At 37.9% G+C, this 25565-nt stretch overlaps 1 protein-coding gene across 2 annotated transcripts in view; it reads right to left on the reverse strand.

Annotated features, from left to right (window-relative positions):
- LOC145686311 (tubulin beta chain-like) overlaps positions 1-25565 on the reverse strand; it is a 297132-nt gene that overhangs the window by 6484 nt on the left and 265083 nt on the right. Inside the window, exon 1 of one of the 2 annotated variants that reach the window (XR_014131584.1) lies at positions 18098-18196. The exons of the other annotated variant lie outside the window; for it this stretch is intronic. The gene's annotated coding sequence lies outside the window, so the exon portion shown is untranslated. Of the gene's footprint in view, positions 1-18097; positions 18197-25565 lie in introns of those variants that run through there. 2 annotated transcript variants of the gene reach the window in all.

Below are 25565 nucleotides of genomic sequence, written 5' to 3' on the forward strand. Positions count from 1 at the left end.
TGGGAAATTATTTTTCAACCGTTACCGCGATTCCTCTTCTCGAACTGCAACGCTAGAATCTAGGAATTTTCTTATTCTGACTATTACAGCAAACGTACAAATTTGGCAACAACACATTATGGCGTTCTGCGCAAGTTTCGTCTCAAAATCTACTTCCTTAAATGTAAATTAATATTTAAATAAAATATGAAACATAACACGCAAAACGGTCAAACAATATATCTATGGTTACTTTAAGATTGTTACTTTAAAATACTTTACCCACACAAATAAACATTTCATAAAACTGGGCACTTCTAGTAAGATATAACAGCAAGTGCCATCTTGTATGCTAATTGTAAAACGAATCAAATATTTTCTTTTATTTGTTACATTTTTCTATATCAGGAGACAACAAAGTGAATCAGTGTCTTGTGTTGTAGGTGAAACAATACAGTAGAGTGGGGACAATTGCGGGTGTTTTTTTCCTACTGCGCATGCGCAAACCCTTGACGCTGATTGGCTGGCGCAGGTCACGGGACCCCACCACGCCCCTTCACGCTGATTGGCTGGCCACGCCCCCGGCCACGCCCCTTGACGCTGATTTGTTGGCCACGCCCCTTCATGCTGATTGGTCGGTTCCGGCCACGCCCCCCGCCACGCCCCTTGACGCTGATTGGCTGGCGTAGGCCACGCCCCCTGGCCACGCTCTTTTATGACCTCCTATCTACTGCGCTGACTGGCTGGCGCGGGACTCCCGCCGATTGGCTGGCGTCGGACCTCGCCCCCTTGACGCCGATTGGCTGTCCACGCGCACGGTCTGCGCAGATCGGTCGACGCCGGATCACCGCACCTGCCACATGCCACATAAGATTCGTTCCCTTTTATGAGCACTTTACGAAAACATAGCAGAGGAGATATCACATTCTTCATTCGCCTATTTAACATAGTGCATATTCGAACTAATAAAAGAGTATGGCATATTTTCCAACCCAAATTTAAAACATAGCAGAATTAATAAAAGAGTATGGCTTATTTTCCAGCACATTCATTCAACATGAGCAGTGGTACCCCTTTAAGCTGTGTCAAAAATTGCGATTTTCGAAAAAAAAGTTGAAAGTTGGCTGATGTTTACCAAACGTGGGCGGATGATCGTAAATCGAATGCCGTTAAAATTTTATTTCTATCTCTCACTGTTTTCCCGATATAACGATTCGAATTTTTTCAAAATTTCGACCCATTTGGTTTCTGAGTTTTTGAAACTCTGTATATGTGTACTCCACTGGAAAGACCGGTCAAAAATGTGGCCCTATCTCTTACCGCTTTCGAGATATGACGGTTTAGAGGCAAAAAATTTCGATTTTCGAAAAAAACGTTGAAAGTTGGGCGATGTTTACCAAATTTGGGTAGATTATACATTTGATGATCCTAAATCGAATGCCGTTAAAATTTTATTTCTATCTCTCACCGTTTTCGAGATATGACGATCCGAAGTTTTTTTTTGGCAACTTGGCCCACCCTTGTCGTACAGGTTTGAAACATGGTTCCATGGGTTCTTCATGTGTAAAATCGGCAAGGGGATTTATAAAGGGGAGATTTTTTCGATTATTTTTTCGATATTTTTGACCGTTTTCGAGATATGAGCCATTTTATGATTTTGGGCACCCAAAAATGGACTTAGACGACTTGTCTGGAGTATTTCTAGCAATGACGCCATGAAAGACGAGAAACGGCACTTCAATGTGTTATGTTTTTTTTTGGACCCGCCGTGGCCCCCCACTCTTGTCGTACAAGATTGAAACATGGTTCCATGGGTTCTTCATGTCTAAAAACGACAAGGGGTGAGGTACGGGGGGATTTTTTCGATTATTTTTTCGATATTTTTGACCGTTTTCGAGATATGAGCCATTTTATGATTTTTGGACATCCAAAATGGACTTAGAAAATATTTAGCACATATCTTAGTCGTTTGGCTGATGTTTACCAAACGTGGCCGGATGATCCTAAATCGAATGCCGTTAAAATTTTATTTCTATCTCTCACTGTTTTCCCGATATAACGATTCGAATTTTTTCAAAATTTCGACCCATTTGGTTTCTGAGTTTTTGAAACTCTGTATATGTGTACTCCACTGGAAAGACCGGTCAAAAATGTGGCTCTATCTCTTACCGCTTTCGAGATATGACGGTTTAGAGGCAAAAAATTTCGATTTTCGAAAAAAAAACGTTGAAAGTTGGGCGATGTTTACCAAACTTGGGTAGATTATACATTTGATGATCCTAAATCGAATGCCGTTAAAATTTTATTTCTATCTCTCACCGTTTTCGAGATATGACGATCCGAAGTTTTTTTGGCAACTTGGCCCACCCTTGTCGTACAGGTTTGAAACATGGTTCCATGGGTTCTTCATGTGTAAAATCGGCAAGGGGAATTCATAAAGGGGAGATTTTTTCGATTATTTTTTCGATATTTTTGACCGTTTTCGAGATATGAGCCATTTTATGATTTTTGGACATCAAAAATGGACGTAGAAAATATTTAGCACCTATCTTAGTCGTTTTTGTTCGGAGCCAATAGTAAATAGTTTTATTTTAACCAATGAGATACTTGACTTGTAGATTTTGCTCCAATGAAAAAGAGTTTTATTTTAGCCAATCAGAGGAAAGCAGAACACTATATAAGGGTGAGGTTCGAAGCAGTTCTCAGTCAGTTATTCGTCGGCGTGCAAAAAGATAACATCGTGTGCAGTGTGTGAGAACAGTGAAGTGAATTTTGTGTGAATTAATGGTAAGTATTTTTTGAACTTTGTCAAAATTTTCGGTGCAGATTTTTAAGTGTTCCTCATAACCTCACCCATGATAGATTATTTTTTGAAGAATACGTTGTGTTGAATACGATCGTGAAAACCACGCGTCACAGCGGCCAAAAATAAGCCGAATATAGATTTTTTAAGAATAAGCATTTTTTGAACTTTGTCAAAATCTTCGATGCGGATTTTAAGTGTTCCTCATAACCTCACCCAGGACCGATTATTTTTTGAAGAATACGTTGTGCTGAATACGATCGTGAAAACCCGGTGTCACAGCGGCTGAAAATAAGCCGAATATAGATTTTTTAAGAATAAGCATTTTTTGAACTGTCAAAATTTTCGATGCGGATTTTAAGTGTTCCTCATAACCTCACCCAGGACCGATTATTTTTTGAAGAATACGTTGTGCTGAATACGATCGTGAAAACCCGGTGTCACAGCGGCTGAAAATAAGCCGAATATAGATTTTTTAAGAATAAGCATTTTTTGAACTCAAAATTTTCGATGCGGATTTTAAGTGTTCCTCATAACCTCACCCAGGACCGATTATTTTTTGAAGAATACGTTGTGCTGAATACGATCGTGAAAACCCGGTGTCACAGCGGCTGAAAATAAGCCGAATATAGATTTTTTAAGAATAAGCATTTTTTTAACTCAAAATTTTCGATGCGGATTTTAAGTGTTCCTCATAACCTCACCCATGATAGATTATTTTTTGAAATATACGTTGTGTTGAATACGATCGTGAAAACCCGGTGTCACAGCGGCTGAAAATAAGCCGAATATAGATTTTTTTAAGAATAAGCATTTTTTAACTGTCAAAATTTTCGGTGCGGGTTTTAAGTGTTCCTCATAACCTCACCCAAAATCAATTATTTTTTGAAGAATACGTTGTGCTGAATACGATCGTGAAAACCCGGTGTCACAGCGACCGAAAATAAGCCGAATATAGATTTTTTAAAAATAAGCATTTTTTTGAACTCTGTCAAAATTTTCGGTGGTGGTTTTGCAAAGTAAAATTCCGTTTTTTTTCTATTTACAGGTTTAGAAAGAATACGTTATTGGGAAAAACACTAATTGGTGTTCTATAGTTTGAACAGTCCCAATTACTTTTTTCTTGCAAATACCTGATTTTTCCGAGAAGAATTTTGCAAAAAAATATAGCGTTACAGTGAATAATTGTTGAACGTTAAGAATAATAGGTTATTGGGAAAAACACTAATTGGTGTTCTATAGTTGGAACAGTCCCAATTACTTTTTTCTTGCACATACCTGATTTTTTCGAGAATAATTTTGCAAAAAAATATAGCGTTACAGTGAATAATTGTTGAACGTTAAGAATAATAGGTTATTAGAAAAAACACTAATTGGTGTTCTATAGTTGGAAGACTACAATTAAGATAAAATAGCAAGCATTAACGATTTTACAATATTCTAAAAGTTAGATAAACAGCAAAAAAAATGGAGCGATTTAATATAATATCTGAATCTCAGCAATATTATAGACAGTTTAAAGATAATGGGAATTTACTGACAATTGAATTAACTCCTCCCCCCGAGGGAGAAAATCCCCTTGAATGGGTAGAAAATGGTATTAATGATTTGGTACGGTATGTAATGAGAGGTGTGCTCCCTCATCATCGTGTAGGGTTGACTTTTATAAACCAAAATCACCCAGATAAACCATTCTATTTGTCGTTTCGAACTGCTAATAATATGACTGCTGAAAATGTGTGGGGTGCGTTAGAAAAAGTAATTCAATCCAATACTTCATTCTTATATCAAGATCGCTTTATTCTCTATTTTCACCACGTCGAATTACCTATTGGTATGGGACGGGTGAAACAGAATTTTTCTGACATAAACGAGTACATAAAACATAACAGAGGTATTATAGTCATTAAAAACCCTGAATACTATTGTTTGGGTCAAGCTCTGGTGGTGGCTATAGGGCTTATTGAACATAAAAACGATAAAAAAGAAAGAGATAGATATCGAAATCAATACGCAAAACATATGTTTCAAAAGGTATCCGAACTAAGTGAAAAGGCTGGTGTTAGCCTAGAGAATGGCGGGGGGATACCGGAATTAAAAAAATTTCAAGCATATTTAGCGGATTATAAAATCACAGTGTATGATGGGTTATCGGAAAAAAAAATATTTTTTGAGGGTCACGGTCATGGCAAACAGATTAATTTGTTATATATTAACAGCCATTATAATGTCATCACTAGTCTGACAGCAGCCTTTTCATGCGGATACTTCTGCGAAGAATGCCACAAAAAATTTCAGACCAAAGACAGGCACGTGGGGAAGTGTAAAGCTTTATGCAATAAATGCCAGAACAGACCACCATGCACAATTACGGAAAGTGTAGTATACTGCCGGGAATGCAATAGATGTTTTTATGGGCCTCAGTGTCTCAAAAACCATAAGGCTTCATTGTGCGCTATTCTGAAGGTGTGTCCTCAATGTCGTAAAGCCTACGTCGTGAAAAAAGGGCGGAATCCACATGTCTGTGGGGAGGTATTCTGCACAGGGTGTAATAATATGATGCCGTCAGGCCATTTATGTTATATACAACCATGCCGAACGTGTACCGCACAGAAATGGTTATTAGTGTTTTACGATATCGAGTGCCGCCAAGATAAAGAGATAGCCGGTGGTATTTTTGAGCATGAGCCCAACCTGTTAGTCAGCCAACAGGTGTGCTACTGTTGTAAAAACAGTGAGACTGAACGGTGTGGTGTATGCGGCGATAGAACACATGTATTTTACGGGGACAAATGCATTGGCGAATTTTTAGACTATTTAGCACAAAGGCGTTCTGAAATAAATAAAATAGTCGTTGTAGCTCATAACGCAAAGGGCTACGACGCCCATTTTATTTTACGTGCAATGATGCTTCATAAAGAGTGGACACCGCGAATAATTATGCGGGGGTGCAAAATTTTACCGATGGAGTATTTATATTTAAAATTTATTGATAGTCTAAATTTCCTGCCGATGCCTTTGGCCAAATTAGGCGACGCGTTCGATTTGCCCGTCTCGAAGGGTCATTTCCCTCATTTATTCAATGCAAAAGCTAATCAGGAGTATAGGGGTGCTTTACCAGGTATCGAGTATTACGATGTGGAGGGTTTGAAAAAGAAACAGAAAGAGAAGTTTTTGCGTTGGTACAATGAGGAAAAGGAAACACTTGGAGAGACGGGTTTCGTTTTAAAAGAACAACTTATAAAATACTGTATGAACGATGTGGACGTGCTGCGCAATGCTTGCGTAAAATTTCTGAACGAGTTTGAGGCTATATCTGGCGTCAACCCGTTCCTCGAGACTATAAGCATTGCCAGCGCGTGCAACTTAATGTATCGAAAAAAGTTCCTGCGACAAGACACCATTGGTATTATCCCACATAGTGGCTACAGGTGGCGTGATAATCAACCTGTCGGCGCCGTTCAGTGGCTCGTGTACGAGGCCGACAGATTGAAAACACGAATCCAACATTCTGGTAACGGGCGAGAGGTTGTGGTGAGAGGAGGGTATAAAGTGGATGGATATGCACACTATAATGGTGAAGAACACGTTTGGGAGTACCAAGGGTGTCTATTTCACGGGTGCCGGGAGTGTTACCCCACAGGCCGTGACAACCCCATATATAATGACGCGTACACTACTTTCAATATGCGTTATGAAAGTAGTGTAAACAAAATTAATCGTTTAAAAGAGCTGGGGTATATGGTTCATGAAATGTGGGAATGCCGGTGGAGCGAGTTTTTAAAAGAACACCCACCGGTGAGTATATTTGTAAAAAACCACATAATGACTAAAAAAGCCCCAATTCACCCGCGGGATGCCCTGTATGGCGGAAGAGTCGACAACGTGAAACTCTACAGAAAGACGAAAGAGGGAGAACGTATCATGTATACAGATATAATCTCCCTCTATCCTTACTGTTGTAAGGTGAAAAAATATCCTGTGGGTCATCCGAAAGTTTATGTGGGTGATGACGAGTGTCCCGATATTTCAGCGTTTGAGGGAATAATAAAGTGTTCGGTTTTACCCCCGACCAATCTCTACCACCCGGTGCTGCCCTATCGGAGTGGTGGAAAATTATTGTTCCCCTTATGCCGAACGTGCGCGGACACTCTGAATGAAGAAGAAGAATGCACGCATTCAGAAGGGGAAAGAGCTTCGACTGGAGTGTGGGTTGTAGACGAAGTGCGGGTAGCTGTCGAGAAAGGATATAGAGTGCTAGAAAAACACGAGGTATGGAGCTATGAGGTTGTAATGTATGACGCTGAAAAGAAAGAGGGCGGTCTTTTCACGGAATACATTAACCTGTTTATGAAGATCAAGACTGAGTGTAACGGCTGGCCTGCAGGATGCGTCACCGAACAACAAAAAGACCAGTTCATACAGGAGTATTATGAGAAAGAGGGTATCCGATTAGACCGGGAAAAGATTACGCGCAACAAACCTAAGAAACGAATTTCAAAGCTAGGAGTAAACAGCCTGTGGGGTAAGTTCGCACAAAGAGAAAACATGGAGCAAATCGCTATCATTAAAACTCCCGAGGAGTATTTCGATAAATTAACAAATCCAAATATTGAGGTTAATTCGTGTATTCCAATCGGCGACAAATTCCGTGTGCTCAACTGGAGTGTTAATGAGAGCGTTATTGCTCCTGCTAAAAACATTAACGTGATAATCCCCGCATACACCACGACACACGCTCGCCTCGAGTTATTTCGTTATTTGGATTTACTTGGCGAGCGTGTGTTATATTATGATACCGATAGTATTATTTACACTCAATCGCCTAGTGAGCCACAGTTAAAAATAGGAGTGCATTTAGGGGAATGGAAGAATGAGTTGGCAGAATATGGTCCGGATGCATATATCGAAGAATTTTGTGCTGGTGGTCCCAAATGTTACGGCTATTCTGTTGTTAACACTCTTAGTGGTAAAACAAAGACAGTATGTAAAATCAAGGGAATCACACTGAATAATAAAACATTAAAATATGTTAACTTTGAACAAATGAAAGATATGATTTTAAATAATTCGCCTTCTATTAACGTTCCTCTCGGTCGACAAATTGTACGTACTAAAGATTATAAATTGATTACCAAGCCGGAGGCGCATAAAATCTATCAGGTTACTGCTAGTAAAAGGAAACGAATAGAAAATTTTGATACACTTCCCTACGGTTATAAAAGAAATCGAATAGGGTAAATACAGTATTAGTAGAAACGATAGTTTTTAATTAAGTAGAGAGTAAAAAAAATGGATAATCAAATTTTAAATCAATATTATTATTATTTCAATGAACTCGAGGTATGTGTTGGTCTAGCATACGATGATGAGGGAGAATTTTCTGTTATTATCACTTTACATAATTACTATGATCGTATTCGTCTTTCACCTGATGAGTGGTATACTTTTCTATCATATTATTCATATATTGAAAACTACTTTAATGCTGTTACAAATTCTTCATTGCCTACACAATTTTTCATTAGTGAAAATTATAAAATATCATTGTCAGATACTCTTAAAGGTATTCGTCAGTGTTTTATTCGTTCGTCAGATGACGATAGTAATGGTCAGGTAAATTTCTGTGTTTGTACATGGCGAAAACTCCAGCTTCATTTGCCGTGCATTCAGCGGACCATAATTACTTGTTCTCAATTATGTAAAGTTGTAAACATGCCTGAAAAGTAATAATAATAATATGTTATCATATTCATAATTATTTTGTGGTGTAACAGAATATGGAGTTTCAACACCCATTTACTTGTATTATAGCTGGCCCCACTGGGTGTGGTAAATCATATTTTGTAAAAGAGTTTTTAAAACATTATGCCGAAAAATGGAAAAATATAGTATGGTGTTATGGTGAGTGGCAACCTCTGTATGAAACTCTATCCTCAGGTTGTACATTTAAAGAAGGGCTCCCCAAAATAGATGATTTTCCAGCACATGCTGGCCCCCATCTGGTAATTATTGACGATTTAATGCGAGAATGTGATACACGAATTGTTGACTTTTTTACTAAAGGTAGCCACCACCGAGATTTAAGTGTTATTTTTATAACACAAAATATGTTTCATCAAGCTAAAGGTATGCGAGACATATCATTAAATTGCCATTATATAATATGTTTTAAAAACCCCAGAGACCAGGCTCAAATTAATTATCTAGCACGTCAATTATATCCTGGTAACACAAAATTTGTACAGGAAGCCTATCAGGACGCAACACAAGATCCTCATAGTTATTTGGTTTTTGATTTAAAACAGGGCACTCCCGACGAACATCGTGTTCGAACAAAAATTTTCCCCTCAGATTCTTACAATTATGTTTATGTACCGGTAAAAAATAATCTCAATAACTGATATATTTTAATACTCAATTTTAATATAATAGCTACAAAAAGAAAAAATGATTAGCAAAGAGAGTGCACATTTACTAAAACTTTTAGCAAAGGCAAAACCCAAAGTACGCCAAGCAATTTTACAAAATGCTGATCCCGAATTAATTCGTTCTATTTGTGAATGTTCCTATAACGTATTACAAGGAAATGTTCCGTTAAATAAAAAAAGACAAAAATAGATTAAAAAGGTATAGAAAGGAATTGAGGTATTTAGCGAAAAAAGGTCCATCATTAAAACAAAAGAAAAAACGAATAATTGTACAAAAAGGTGGGTTTCTTACTGCTTTGCTTGCACCTATTATTGGAGGTATACTATCTACTTTAATTAAATAATTATGCAGCATGCACAAAAGCTTGTTTTAATTGCACCAAAAAAATTGCACCAATATCAAACTATATCTAATTTAGATGATGAGATGAAAAATATTTTAAATAATAAAAATATGAGTGTTGAAGAAAAATGGATACGCTATAAAGCGGTGTTACAAAAATATTTACACATTGTGCAAAAACCTACTGCAACAACATCAACCAGTGTTGGTACTAAGAAGGAGGAGGAGGATGAGGACGGGGAGGACGATGAAATACTATCTACTCTCCCCGAAAATTGTCTGCGTAAAGCAAGACCTTTATTACGTAAATTAAAACAAAATTCCTACATTCATTGGGATGACAATGGTAATGTTAATATTTATAATAAATTAATTCCTGGAGCTAATATAGTAGATCTAATAGCAGATTTTGTCAGGTATCGCAAGAAAAATATTCCCCCTACAGGTTGGGAACCCTTTGCTGTACTGTTAGCAAAATCCAATATACCTTTAGAGTATATAGGCAACCCACAGCGTATAGAATATATTCGTAAGCTGACATCATCTGCTGCTGCTGCTGATCCAAAACAGGAAGAAGAAGAGGAGGAGGAGGAGCCACCACGTAAACGTAAAGTTGTCAACAGATGGTGTGATTATAAAATATGAAGAAGCTGGCCGATATTTATTATAACCCTTCACACCCTGCCTCGTTTTCAACCGCAACGTCATTATGGAGAGCTGTGAAGAAATATATTCCTTTACACAAAGTGCAACAGTGGGTAAAAGAACAGTCGGCTTATACTCTGCATAAGCCAGTACGTAAAAAGTTTCCACGTAATCCCTATTTAGTGTTCAATATTGACGATCAGTGGCAAGCTGATTTAAACGATATGCACAGTCTGCAAAAGTATAATGATGGTAATAGGTATATTTTAACAGTGATTGATTTGTTTAGTCGTTATGCCTGGGCTGTGCCTGTACGTACAAAAACTGGTGAAAACATTATAAAAGCATTTAAGCAAATATTTGCATCTACCCGTCGTAGACCCTTACGTCTACAAACAGATAAAGGTACAGAGTTTGTTAATAAACCATTTCAGTTATACTTAAAAAAGCAAAATATTAAATTCTTCACAACACAAAACTCCGAAATTAAGGCAAGTGTGGTGGAACGTTTTAATCGAACTCTTAAAGAACGAATGTGGAAATATTTTACAGCCAAGAAGACTTACCGATACATAGATGTGCTATCGAAACTTGTTCAGGCATATAATTCTAGACCGCATAGAGCTCATCAATTACCACCCGCCAGTGTGAACCTGGACACTTTTCAACAAGTTTGGAATAAATTAATAAAACCAATGCCACATACTAACATTGCAAAATATAAAAAAGGTGATACTGTGCGCATTACTAAAGCAAAACGGCATTTTGAAAAAGGGTACAAAGAAAAGTGGACTGTAGAAATATTTAAAATAAAACAGGTGATACATAAGGAAAAGAAAGTGGTTTATGTATTGGAGGACTTAAATGGTGAAGTAATTGATGGTACATTTTACGAGGAGGAATTACAAGGAGTGCCTCTGCCTAAAGTTTATGAAATAAACGAAATTTTAGAAGTTAAAGGTAAACGTGTACTTGTTCGTTGGCGGGGATATCCTCCTTCCTTTAATTCATGGATTCCTGTGTCATATTTAAAAAACATTTAGCCGCAATACAATATTATAAACGACTGTTATATCTGTATATATAGGAAAAATAATAATAATGAATGATCCATACTTTAAATACTATACTCACCAAGCAGGAGGTGGTTATAACGTGTATAGAGGTGCACCATATCAAGAAGGTTATGGTATTGGAAGTTTTTTAGGTGGTTTATTTCGAAGTGTATTTCCGTTAATTAAACAAGGAGCAAAAACTGTTGGTAAAGAATTGTTACGTACAGGAATTAATGTAGCTGGAGATGTATTAGGTGATAATAGACCTATTGACGAAGCTTTAACATCACGTTGGCAAGAAGCTAAAAATAATTTAAAAACTAAAGCTCAAAATAAAATAAATCAAGTGTTGGAAGGATCTGGAAGAAGAAGAAAACGGAGAAAAGTTCATTTTGAAAAGACGACTGGTGGTACAAAGAAAAGGAAGAGTGATATTTTTGATTAATATGGAACAGACTAGCTTTTATCTTACACTACCGAGTAACAGTTCTATGGAGTATTTTCCACAAAATACTTTGTCATGTTATACTACCAAATTATATCATCCATTGGTGCTAGAGAAAGGTGAGTGGGAGACGGCAGTTGTTGAAGTACATTATACAAATTCATTTCAGAATGTTTCCAAATATACTAATAATATTTATTACCGTCTCATGAATACAGAAAGCTGGAACATAACTAAAATCTTACCAGGACACTATTATAATGTTGATGATATTCTATCTCAAATTAATCATAAAAGTGATATATTAAATTTACAATTAAAAGTTAAAGCATCAGTAAAACGAATTGAAGTCAGTAGAGTAATAAAAGATCAAGAGAGGCGTATAGAAGTACGTCTATCTCCTGAACTAGCCAGAATACTAGGTTTTGATCACATACAACAAGAAGATATAGCAGTTGTGCATCATGCTCGTTATCCACCTGATTTACAAAAATCGCTACCTACACTTATGTATATTTACAGTGATATTGTAGAACCACAAATGGTGGGTGACACAGTAGCTCCATTGTTACGTATTATAAATACAAATATTACAGAGTATGGTATTAATAATGTACATATTTTTGACAATCCTCACTATGTCTCCGTGCAACGTAAACAATTTGATCAAATTATTATTGATTTAAGAGATAGTACAGGTAATCCACTTCCTTTCCAACATGGCAGTGTATGTGTAAAATTACATTTTCGCAAACGTAATACGGTATTATAAATTTTACCATGTGTGAATATTAATAGTAAGAAACGAAAATGCAGTGTGAGTGTATGAAATCAGAATTAGATTTATTTGCTGGTTTACCCACTCAAACCAGTATTATAGGTAATAAAATAGTTCCATATAAGCCTGTGGCTTCGATAGCTGATAATGCACCAATAGAATTTGTTGTCCCCGGTCATGGGGATGACTATATTGACTTATCGCACACAATGTTTTATATTAAAGGTAAAATTACTAAATCAGATGGTTCTAATTTAACTTCTGCCGATAAGAAAATCGGCCCTGTAAATGATTTTCTCAATGCAATGTTCAGTGAATTGCAATTATATTTAAATAATCAACTTATTTCCTACTCTTCACACACATATCCATATCGATCGTATATTGAAAAACTACTAAATTATAATGCTGAGGCTAAATCAACGCATCTTCAAACATCAATGTGGTTTAGAGATACTGCAGGACATATGGACAGTGTGACCGATGCTAATGTAGGATTTAAACAACGTTTTCTTCTCACTACTTTAAGTCAGTCATTTGAATTATTGGGTTATATTCATGCTGATATATTTAATCAGGAGAAATTTTTACTGAATGGTGTACAACTGCGCATTAAACTAATTCCAGCTAAACCCACATTCTGTCTAATGGGTGACGCAGATGCTGATGGAAAAGTTGTAATTACAGATGCAACATTGCTTGTGAAAAAGGTTGATGTATCACCAGCAGTTAAAATAGCACAAAATAAAGTATTACAAAATCCTAAATTTAGAGTAAAATATCCTATAACAAAAGTACAAGTGAAGACTGAAACGCTGCCACAAGGAATTATGGATAGTACACTTCCAGATCTATTTTCAGGCCTAGTGCCTAAACGTGTTATTATTGGTTTTGTTAGTAATACTGCTTTTAATGGTACTTATCAGACAAATCCGTTCAATTTTCAGCATTTTAATATGTCATTTTTTACATTGTATGTTGATGGAACAGCTGTGCCTTCCAAACCATTACAACCTGATTTTGATAATAAGCTATATATACAAGCATATTCCACGTTATTTACAGGTTCAGGTATTTATTATTCTAATCAAGGTAATAATATTTCACTAGCCGAATATCCTAATGGTTATACTCTACTGGTGTTTGATTTAACTCCCGATTCTAGTGCTAGTGCTGGATTTCATACTAGCCCACAACGGCAAGGAAGTGTACGCCTAGAGGTTCATTTTAAAGAAGCACTGCCATCTCCTGTAACAACAATTATTTATGGTGAATTCTCTTCAGAATTAGAAATTGATTTTCAGAGAAAAGTATATATTAATTAAAGATGTTAAATACAATTGAGCTTTATGAAGCATTACAACAAAATTTGCCTAAAGATCATTTTATTGGTGTGTATGCCGCCGATGAGTTACCTCTGTTTATTCATACATTTCCAGCAGCCATAATTATAAACACTGATTCTAGTGATAAGCCTGGTGAACATTGGGTTGCTGTTTATATATCTAATATGTGTGTGGGAGAGTATTTCGATAGCTATGGTATACCTCCCTATATACAACATCATATAAGGTTTTTAAAACGAAACTGTCTGTATTATACATGGAATAATAGACGTATTCAAGGTGATTTATCTCGATTTTGTGGACATTACTGTTTTCTATATCTAGCATGTCGTGCATCTGGTTATTCACTGCACGATTTCTTAAACAAATTCTCACTCACCAATATTGATGCTAATGATATTATGCTTTATTCATTTATGAGAGTATGATGGTATTATTTTTTTAAACTCCGCCATTGCCGGTCCCAAGCCCTGGATGAGAAAGGAGGAGAGTTGGGGGTGTTGCTACCCCCGTAAAAGAAAATATGCCATACTCTTTTATTAGTTCGAATATGCCCTATGTTAAATAGGCGAATGAAGAATGTGATATCTGCTCTGCTATGTGTTCGTAAAGTGCTCATAAAAGGGAACGAATCTTATGTGGCATGTGGCAGGTGCGGTGATCCGGCGTCAACCGATCTGCGCAGACCGTGCGCGTAGCCGGCCAATCAGCGTCAAGGGGGCGAGGTCCCGCGCCAGCCAATCGGCGTGAACGGGGCGGTGGTCCGCTGCCAGCCAATCGGAAGGGAGTCCTGCGCCAGCCAATCGGCGTGAACGGGGCGGGGTCCGCCGCCAGCCAATCGGAGGTCGTAAAAGAGCGTGACCGGGGGCGTGGCCTGCACCGACCAATCAGCGTGAAGGGGCGTGGCCAACCAATCAGCGTCAAGGGGCGTGGCCAGCCAATCAGCGTGAAGGGGCGTGGTGGGGTCCCATGACCTGCGCCAGCCAATCAGCGTCAAGGGTTTGCGCATGCGCAGTAGGAAAAAAAAACACCCGCAAGTGTCCCCACTCTACTAATACTCTATCTTATAGCACAATATTTATATGTAACGTTTCATTGCGCAGTAGTTAAGGGAATGAGGTAAATTATGTACTGATTTCCGGGTGGTGATCCACCTTAAGAGATTTGTAAATTGTTCCAGTATAATACTCGAGACAACAGCTTAACTGTTTGACATAATTGAATATTCTATTCTAAAGTAACACAGTGTGATTTATTCTACATATCCCGATAGAATTCCAAAAACATTGTGATTTGCAGCTATTATGACAAGACTACAAGCCAACCTTATTGGTATCAATTCAACAGAGATGAACCATATAAACGGTATGTAATCTTACGTAGCACAATCGGTGAATATTTACTTTATAATTTTTCGAAAAGTCGCGAAACTTCTGTATCTTCAACAAACATCGTTCATCTTAGGCTATCTCCAACAATATTCATGTTTAATTCTTGGAATTCAAGCACATCGCAGAGTATGTAAGTCGAACACAAACGAGGCACCCTCATTATAGATGAAGCAGTTATAGATGTGACTAGTTGTGCTCTGTGCTTAGCAGCATTAATAAGAACTTGTTACTTATAAACAAGAGGAAAATACATTATTGTGGAAATTTATTATCGCAATGTAAATGAAGTTACAGGACTTCGCAGTTTCTAGTTAACGGAAACAATCCAAGGAACTTCAGATAAAGTTGGTTTAAATCTTTGATGAAGTGAACATTGATAAACTGAAAGACATAGTTAAACTGTTGAAGGAATAGCAAATATTATTTTAAAAACTGTAATTCAGAGTACAATAATATTGAACACTGGATAACTCCATATAATATAATGTGACAAATTGCGAAGCAAATAATTTATATATACTATATAAAATTACAGTATTGTGGTTACAGATAGCAGCCATGATTCTTGGAGAACAAGTAAAGGAATTGTTGTCTATGCACGATAGATTTGGGCACGACAACTAGTGCTCTCAACGGGTCGGATCGGGTCGGATTGAAGACGGATCCGACCCGACCCGTAACCCGAATTGACTGACCCGACCCGATGACCCGACCCGATCCGACTGACCCGACCCGTGATCCGATCTGATTGACCTGACCCGATAACCCGACACGAGCTCACCCGGTTGACCCGACCCGAGCCGATTGACCCGACCCGAGCTGACCCGACTGACCCAACAACCCGACCCGTTTGAGAGCACTATGGTCACGACACTGGGTGAACGCCAAAATGCACTCACATTGGGAATTAAACCCGGACCACGTGTACCGAAGTCTTACACGTTAACCATTAGCTAGATCAAGACATTAGATATGCATCTTAATGAATATTTGGCACTTTTGAGGTTTAGTTATTTCTTTTATAACTGATACCAATGTCCGACGTGGGAGAATTTTTTTCTTGCTTTAGTTCTATGTGACGAAATTTTTCTTCAAGGTCAGTGTTCTCACCTGCTCGGACGGCAGGGGGTCTTCTCGAAAGGCAGTAGCAAGAGTATCTTGGCGGAGACAAAAGGAAATCGTTTAACAATGATAAGGGAGAACAACTGTGATTTTTTCCAAGCCTTCAACTTTCATTCCAAAATAGGTTCCTATGATTCCGGGACCCGTGCCACTTTGATTTTTCTTTCTCGGTAATTAAAACGTATTTTACAGTATATATAGTTGCACGTAAGAAGATACATAATTTGAATTTTGTAAGATACACTATGATAATTAATTATAAAGTACTAATTTTATTTCATCACTTTCAGCCCAACAAATGAAATTCAAACAATTCGCTCCCTGGGTCTTGGTCATCAATACTGCGTCTTATCCTTTGTCTTGCAGTCAAGTCTTGGTCCTGCATTTCGTAGTCTTGGTTATCTTTCATGCTATACAAGAGCCAAGAATGCTCGCCTCATCGGTACAAATGAAGACCTAGTGTGATTTTGATTATGGTCTTTTATACTATACGGAAAGCAAGAAAATACGCTCATCGCTACTTGGTGATCAGCAAAACAAGGCCAAGAGCAAGATTACTATGCACTTCGTCTTGCATATCCAATCTTTATCTTGTTCTTCTATCGGTGTCCTTGGGCTTGGTGAAATAAAATGAAATATTCAGTTTAAGGTCCCTCGATTCTGCACCGAGGCTAAGGGATATGGTGACCATGAGAAATGAATGAAATGGTGAAATGAAGAAAGTAGGAGGAAACAGGAGAACCCCGAGAAAACCCACTACACGGCGTTTTTCCACCACAAAGCCCACTTAGCACAAGCTGGGATCGAACCATGGACACCATCAGTGGCGGAGCCAGGCCCCCTTGCTCAAATTCTTGGCCCCCCTAGTGCCCCCCTCACACTGATGATGCTATTATAGGTCGACAAACGGTTAGTTGCCAGTGGCTACAAGTGAAACTACTTCCAAGACATCTCTCGACAACAAAGTTACGAACTGCAGAATACCGTTGCGTTCCGAATAAAATAGCTCCACTCGTTTTAGTTTGTAGTACGGGAAGATCTAATTCACGGAAATCTGTGGGATGCTTGCATTGACCTCGCCACCTGAACATTCATTTTAACCTCTGTCCATTATCTAGTTATCTCCTTTGTTTTTGACAAACAACCAGAATAATAGAAAATCAGTCGGCATTCTCATTCGCTTCAATGTTGAAAGTCATACTAAAATATGATATGCATATTTACAAATAACATGTACTGCAGTAAAACATTACACTTGTGTTGGACGAAAAAAGTCTTCGTACACTAAGTAATTGATTTCCATTGATTATGACGACATAAAACAAATGCATAGCATCCATTAAATAATTTGGTATTATTATTATTATTATTTGGTATTATTATTATTGAGTTTATCTACCAAACAACTATATTTTATTAATAAAAATGGTTAATCAATTATATTTAGTTACGTATGGTAGATGACTTCAGATTATATTATTTACTGACCGACAGTATCCCACGCTGTCGTATCTGTGCATAAGAGGTAAGTTCTAATCTTTTCTTTGTAGAAGTTAAGTAAAAGAACCTGTTTTACCTCGAAATGCTTAATTACAATTTTATTTACACAAAGACAATTCTAACATACAAGATGATATTAACGATGCTATTTGCATATACGAGTTACTTGTCACAAACACTAATTACGCTAGGAAACTAAAACTATGCTCAAACTGTCTTTCTTAGCTAACTTTTACAAGTGGTAGCAATTGAAACTCACATGAGTATATGGTAACCTCTCACCCGAAGTCCAAGGTTAATCTCTTTGCACATGGCTTAAAAAAATTTTAAAAAATAAAAAAAAGCGTCTCTGTTGCCTCCGTTTTCACTTTCCCCCTATGCCAGACTGAATCCCCATTATATTACCAAATGTTATCAATCTTTAATTTCAAATTAAGTGCTTTATGATTTTTTTGTAATTATAAAGTCTCATTAGTTTTTATCAGTGTTTTCCCTTAGGACAAGTTATTATAACAAAGGAAAAACATATTAATGGTTCCTCTTGATTACTTTCAAGGCTTTTTCTTATAATTCACTTAAGCACTATCACTTTTTTTTTTTTTTTTTTTACAAATTATCATATCCATTTATACCTTTTTTTCATAAAATCTGTTTTCAACACATTATATTATCATGCGGTATTAAAACAAATCTGGAACTTCTGATATTTATTTACCTCCATCATTCCATCCGGAAAATTAGTGTGATCTGTACACGAGGGAATGTTTTCGGGCTGCTAAAATTAAGATTACTGGTGCCATGCTATAACTTTGAGTTTCGCCTTATCTCAAGTAGATGCAGACATGTCAGAAGGTTTGATCCTTGTAGATACACTAGTTCAAACGCTGTTCAAGATGAGGTCTGGTAAATATGACTCTCAACGAACAATATTCAAACAAATTTGTCAAGAATGTTTAGAGATGTGCAAAGAAAATGGTCTTGAACTCCAGAGCCGAAAACAAATAGAATATAGGGTTCCTCGTGGAAACGAACTAGACATCCGCCATCGAAATATCACAAATTCATTTTGGATGAATCTTTTCCTTCATTGGATGCAGAAAACGAATTTTCTAAAGATAATATATCTATCAAGAGACATTTTTCTCCCTACTATTGATAGACAATCTCTGATATGGAAAACCGCTTTGTATAATGTTGCAAAATCATTAGATCAATCACCACTCTACATCCAAAAAGTAAAAACTTTTTTAAATTACAACATTGTCGAGCCTATAACCCAGTATTATGGAGTGATCTGCAAATATTAAAGTGAGAACTCAAAATCCTCCCAAACACAATTAATAGAGCAACCCAAAAGCATAAAAAGCATATGAAGCATAACAGCAATTTACACATATGGTTGGTACCTTGAACATGATTGTGATTGTCTAAGGGTCCAGAAGAAACTAGTTTTAAAAGCATAATTTTAGAAAATAAAGCATAAAGCATAATTTAAAATATATAGCACAATTCTTGGAAAATTCTCTTTAACTGAAAGTTTAACATACTGTGTTAATATTTTTTAAAACCAATATTTACAATGCAAAATCATTGAGAACATAACAATGCAACAATGAAAAGCTTATTTTCATTTCTGTAAACTTTTCGGTGTAATCATTTGAAGTGGAGAAAAGAAAAAAGTAAAAGAAGAAATTTTTCCGCCACCAACGAATAGTATGCAAGAACTCCATACTATATTGTTATGTTTACTTTTAGAACTTGAGCATTTTCTGTACATTTTGGTGGCATCTTTTACTTTCCCTTTCTGTATATATGTACCTGTAAGGCGCACACAAATGATAGAAAAAATTTATTCGAGCAAAGCACATCTCTTTACAATGAATTGAGTAGAAAGTTCATTAAATACGAGAGAAACTAGTTGCAAAAAATATCAATAAATAGATCAAGGATATTTAGAATATTTAATGTATAATACATATTATACATTATACACGATTAATGTAAAATAATCATTGAAATTAACAATAAAGCATAATTTAAAAAAAAAAAGCATAATTAAACAAGAAATAAAGCATAATGGGGGTTGCTCTAACAATAAGTTGTATGGAGACGAGAAGAAAACCAAAGCTGATTCCTTAACGAATTTCGTTGATCATCTTTGTGTCTACAAAAACGCATTCCTAGAAACCTACAAGCTAGGTATCATCTCTGTGATTATATCAGTTTCTAGTGCTACATGTGAAAGGTCATTCTCTTCTTTGAAAAGATTAAAGACTTGTATACGCAATTCAATGACTCATGATAGGTTGAAAATCTTAGTGTTACTTTATATTCAGAAGAAAATTGCTAAATCGTTAGATCTTTAACAAGTTGTGGATATGTTTGCTGCTGCCCACACGAATAGAAAGATCCTCTTCAAGCATGAACCTATAAGTTATTTTCTTTACCTGTAAAAGTGTGTTTGCTTCCACTTAAGTCAACCAGCCACACACATATATATATATATTGGAGATGGTACCCTCAAAATCCTTTTGGGCCCTTCATTGCTCCCCCTGAAAAAACTCTAGCTACGCTACTGCACACTATGCACCAGAGATTAATTCTCTACCACTGAGCCACTGCGGCCCTGCTTGGGCTTAGTCGTCCATATCCAATCTTTCTTTTGGCGTTGCTTAAACAACTTCTAGTTTTGTTTTAAATCCAGACTCCATATTGGCGTAGATATTAATATTACAGTCGATTGGTAAAATCAATCTTCTACATTTAAAAATCAAAGTACACACAAGTACAAAAATAAGCATTTACCATAAAAACACTAGCTGCAAGTGTTCAAAATAGATTTATGGTTTCTATAAAATGAATTGAAAATTGCTATTTTTAATTAGGCAGCTAGTGAAAAACAGCAGCTTTCGACTCCAGCCGAGTTTAAACTCAACCTAAACTCAGTTGACCAAAGTGAACTGACCCGACTGACCCGACCCGACAACCCGACCCGACAACCCGACCCGAGTTGACCTGACCCGACCCAACCCGTTTGAGAGCACTAGTTTGCACACACTGCATTAGTACCTTCATTCCCCCCCAAGACCTGCCTGCCTCCACTATCCTTAAAGTCATGATAAGCTTGAATAGTTTCTCGAAAACACAAAGAAAACAATTCATACAATGTTTTCAAGTCTTATTCACCATAATCGACATTAATATTTTCCGGCCAGTACTCGGTAAATAATTTTCATCATTTCGGAATACACAGTGTCCTTCTCAGTCAAGCACCTTCTGTTCAAGTTTGTAATTACACTCTCATAGAACTGTCCTTTGTTAATTTCCGAAGCGTTGTTTTTACTGCCACTCATTTTCAAGGGAACTCCTTTAAAATGTTTCTCTTTTATGGCTCTCTGTACTTCTCTCCAGATATGCCTCCTCTCTCTTTGTGGGCCTTAAACACCTCGATTGTTCTGTATATGAGTTTGTTTGCCTTCGGTAGGGCTATAGTCTTTTCTTGCAAGGTCTCTGAAAGGCTAGAAAGCTCACACAAGACATCCATCATTATTCCCAAACTTGTGATGAAGTGACTTTGTTCAAGCTTATTTGCTAGTCCTTGAAACGTTGATTTCTCTCTCCAATCGCGGTTTTCATCCTTAGCAGCATTAACAAAGAAATAATAAAATGACGAATAGCCTTTCCATACGGACTCCACAGCTCAAAAACTTGATGCCACCCAGCGAACTGACAAAATTTTGCCTACTTTCGTTAGGTTGCTACAAAATTGTTGAGTGCACTTATTTAACTCGTGCTGATTATTTGGAGACATACTGAAGGTTGAATATATTTTGTCAAGAAATGCTACAAAATGGTTTGTTGCTGTAACGTCATTCAATGCGTCATGAACTGCAAGCTCAAGCCGATGATTTACGCAAAGCCATGTTACAATACGAGGGAAGTCTTGTTTCATCAATGTTGCCAAACCTGCTCGTTTCCCTAGCATTACTGAGGCTCCATCCGTACACAAACCAATCAAGATATCCTGGAGCAATTCTTTATTCAACCCTTCTCAAGGCATTCCCTGAGCGAGTTCTTAATATCAATCGCCTTGGTCCTTTCTAAAGGAATCAAATCGAAGAATATTGTTGTGACAGCTCCATCATTTATTGCCCCTTGTAAATACACTATAAGCACAGTTTGGTTAGCTACTTTGGTACTTTCGTCTAGAAGAATGGAAATTTTGGTTCTACGATCAATAATGCTATTTACAATTTTGTGTCTCATTTCTTTCGCGATATGATGTACTATTTCTGTACAACTGACATTACTCTCCAAAGTGCTCCCAATATCTCTAACCCGTTAAGGATTGTAGATCGATCAATTTTGGATGATCTAAAAAAGCACGATTGTGTTTTGCAATGTGATAAGTAGTACGAAACACGCAACATGTGACTTCCTGTGCGGCTGTATTCTTCTTCTCCATACCTTTCCGCAGTGGGTCATCACTCCTACTTTTAAGAATTTCTTCCGCTTTTGTGAGTGCTTTTGAATCTCTATGCTCATAAATTTTTTTCTGAGCTGCTTTTGCTGATCAGCTTTACAACTTTACCTTTAATACGAATCAAAGCTTTTGCTTACTCTGGTGCAATATGAATACCCTGCTCAGAAAAACACACACCTAGAGTCTGTACTTCCTTACACGTCATTCATCCTAATGCCCCACTGTTATAAAATAACCAAGAGTATTTACCTTTAAATTGTAGCCATTGCTCATGTGTCCAACAAGCCGGTATGCCCTCCATTTTGTTTGATTCGTTATCTTCATGTTCACTACAACTTTTTTGAACCTCCCCAACATTCTTAGAAATATTATCGGAAGCTTCAGAATTATTTTCACACAGTATACGAACACTGACACTACACTTTCGTTTTGCATCACTCGCATCTGTGTTGTCCGATAAATCTTACGTTTAAAAAATGTTCCAATGTACTTTTCAATTGTTGATGCGAGAAATTACATGTATAAAAAAAACCACTTGTCTTATACACAACAATGCGAGTACGAAGTCGACGAAACCTTTTTCACTTTGTTATTAAAATTAACTAGTTAAACTGTACTGTTGATCAGCTTCACGTCAGCACATGCATCTTACGCCAATATTACAGAAATGTTACTTAACCAAATACGAGGGTCACCATGAAAGTTTTGAGATAAGCATTGTTGTGGTTAGTGCTCTCAAACGGGTCGGGTCAGGTCAACTAGGGTCGGGTTGGGTCAGCTCGGGTCGGGTTGTCGGGTCAAGCTACTCGGGTCGGGTCAGTCGGGTCAGCTCGGGACGGGTTGTCGGATCGGGTCAATCGGGTCAATCGGGCCAGCTCGGATCGTGTCAATCGGGTCAGCTCGGGTCGGGTCAATCGGGCCAGCTCGGGTCGGGTTAATCGGGTCAGCAAGGGTCGGGTCAATCGGGTCGGGTTATCGGGTCGGGTTATCGGGTCGGGTTGTCGGGTCGGGATATTGGGACAGGTCAGTCGGGTCAGCTCACTTTGGTCAACTGAGTTTAGGTTGAGCTTAAACTCGGCTGGAGTCTAAAGCTGCTGTTTTTCACTAGCTGCATAATTAAAAATAGCAATTTTCAATTGATTTTATAGAAACCATAAATCTATTTTGAACATTTGCAGCTAGTGTTTTTATAGTAAATGCTTATTTTTGTACTTGTGTGTACTTTAATTTGTAAATGTGGAAGATTGATTTTACCAATAGACTGTAATATTAATATCTACGCCAGTATGGAGTCTGGATTTAGAACAAAATTACAAGTTGTTTAAGCAAGGCTAAAAGAAAGATTGGATATGGACGACCAAGCCCAAGCAGGGCTGCGGTGGCTCAGTGGTAGAGAATTCATCTCTGGTGCATGATGTCCATGGTTCGATCCCAGCTTGTGCTAAGTAGGGTTTGTGGTGGAGAAACGCCGTGTAGTGAGTTTTCTCGGGGTTCTGCTTCCTCCCACTTTCTTCATTCCACCATTTCATTCATTTCTCATGGTCACCATATCCCTTAGCCTCGATGCAGAATCGAGGGACCTTAAACTGAATATTTCATTTTATTTCACCAAGCCCAAGGACATCGATACAAGAACAAGATAAAAATTGGATATGCAAGACGAATTGCATAGTAATCTTGCTCTTGGCCTTGTTTTGGTGATCACCAAGTAGCGATGAGCATATTCTCTTGCTTTCCGTATAGTATGAAAGACCATAATCAAAACCACACTAGGTCTTCATTTGTACCGATGAGGCGAGCATTCTTGGCTCTTGTATAGCATGAAAGACCACCAAAACTACGAAATGCAGGACCAAGACGAGTGGAAGACAAAGAATAAGACGCAGTATTGATGACCAAGACCCAGGGAGCGAATTGTTTGAATTTCATTTGTTGGGCTGAAAGTGATGAAATAAAATTAGCACTTTGTAATTAAATCTCATACTGTATTTTTAAATCTTAAATTACAAAACTCATATTATGTATCTTCTTACGTGCAGCTATATATACTGTAAAATACGTTTTAATTACCGAGAAAGAAAAATCAAAGTGGCACGGGTCCCGGAATCATAAGAACCTATTTTGGAATGAAAGTTGAAGGCTTGGAAAAAATCACAGTTGTTCTCCTGTTTCCTCAACCCTTATCATTGTAGTTAAACGATTTCCTTTTGTCTCTGCCAAGAGATTCTTGCTGTTGCCTTCCGAGAAGACCCCCTGCCGTCCAAGCAGGTGAGAACAGTGACCTTGAAGAAAAATTTCGTCACATAGAACTAAAGCAAGAAAAAAATAAAGTTCTCCCACGTCGGACATTGGTATCAGTTATAAAAAGAAATAACCAAACCTCAAAAGTGCCAAATATTCATTAAGATGCATATACAAATCCCCCGCTTGATCTAGCTAGTGGTTAACGTGTAAGACTTCGGTACACGTGGTCGGGGTTTAATTCCCAATGGGAGCGCATTTTGGCGTTCACCCAGTCTCGAGACCATAGTGCTCTCAAACGGATCGGGTTGACCCTACCCGACCCGTGACCCGACGCGTCCCGACTCGGTCGGGTCAGCTCGGGTCGGCTTACGGGTCGGGTCGGGTCAGTCGATTCAACTCGGGTCGGGTTGTCGGGTCGGGTCAGTCGGGTCAGCTCGGGTCGGGTCAATCGGGTCAGCTCGGGTCGGGTTGTCGGGTCAGGTCAATGAGGTCGGATTACGGTTCGGGTCGGGTCGGTCTTCAACCCGACCCGACTCGTTGAGAGCACTAGTTGTGGTACAGTATTTGAATTCCAACAATTGCGTTCGGTAGTGGTATACAGAGCGAAGAAGCGAAGCAAGTTTCAACTCGCCTCGCTTATCGGCGTGGCCGTATCGCCTTCAATGTTTTTTTGATGTGAGTAGTATTCGGCTGTCTAGAATGGAGCTCGAAAGGGAACATTTTCGGGCAATGATCCTTTACGATTTCAGAAATTGTTTGAACGAAACACAAAGCTTTGACCGTTTGCAGGGCGCATTTGGGAACCTTGCTCCTTCCCGTGCTACAATTTTTCGGTAGTTTGGTAAATTCAGAAGAGGCCGGGCATCGCTTAAAGATGAAGAGAGAGCTGGACATCAGGGAACAGCTGTGTCAGATGAAAACATTGCCGCTGTGGAAAAAATGATTCGTGAAAAGCCTCGAACAACTTTCAAGGACATTGAATCTACAGTGAACATTGGAT

The sequence above is a fragment of the Thermobia domestica genome, chromosome 5, assembly GCF_964235325.1.
Source record: "Thermobia domestica chromosome 5, izTheDome1.hap1.1, whole genome shotgun sequence".
NCBI lineage: Eukaryota > Metazoa > Arthropoda > Insecta > Zygentoma > Lepismatidae > Thermobia > Thermobia domestica.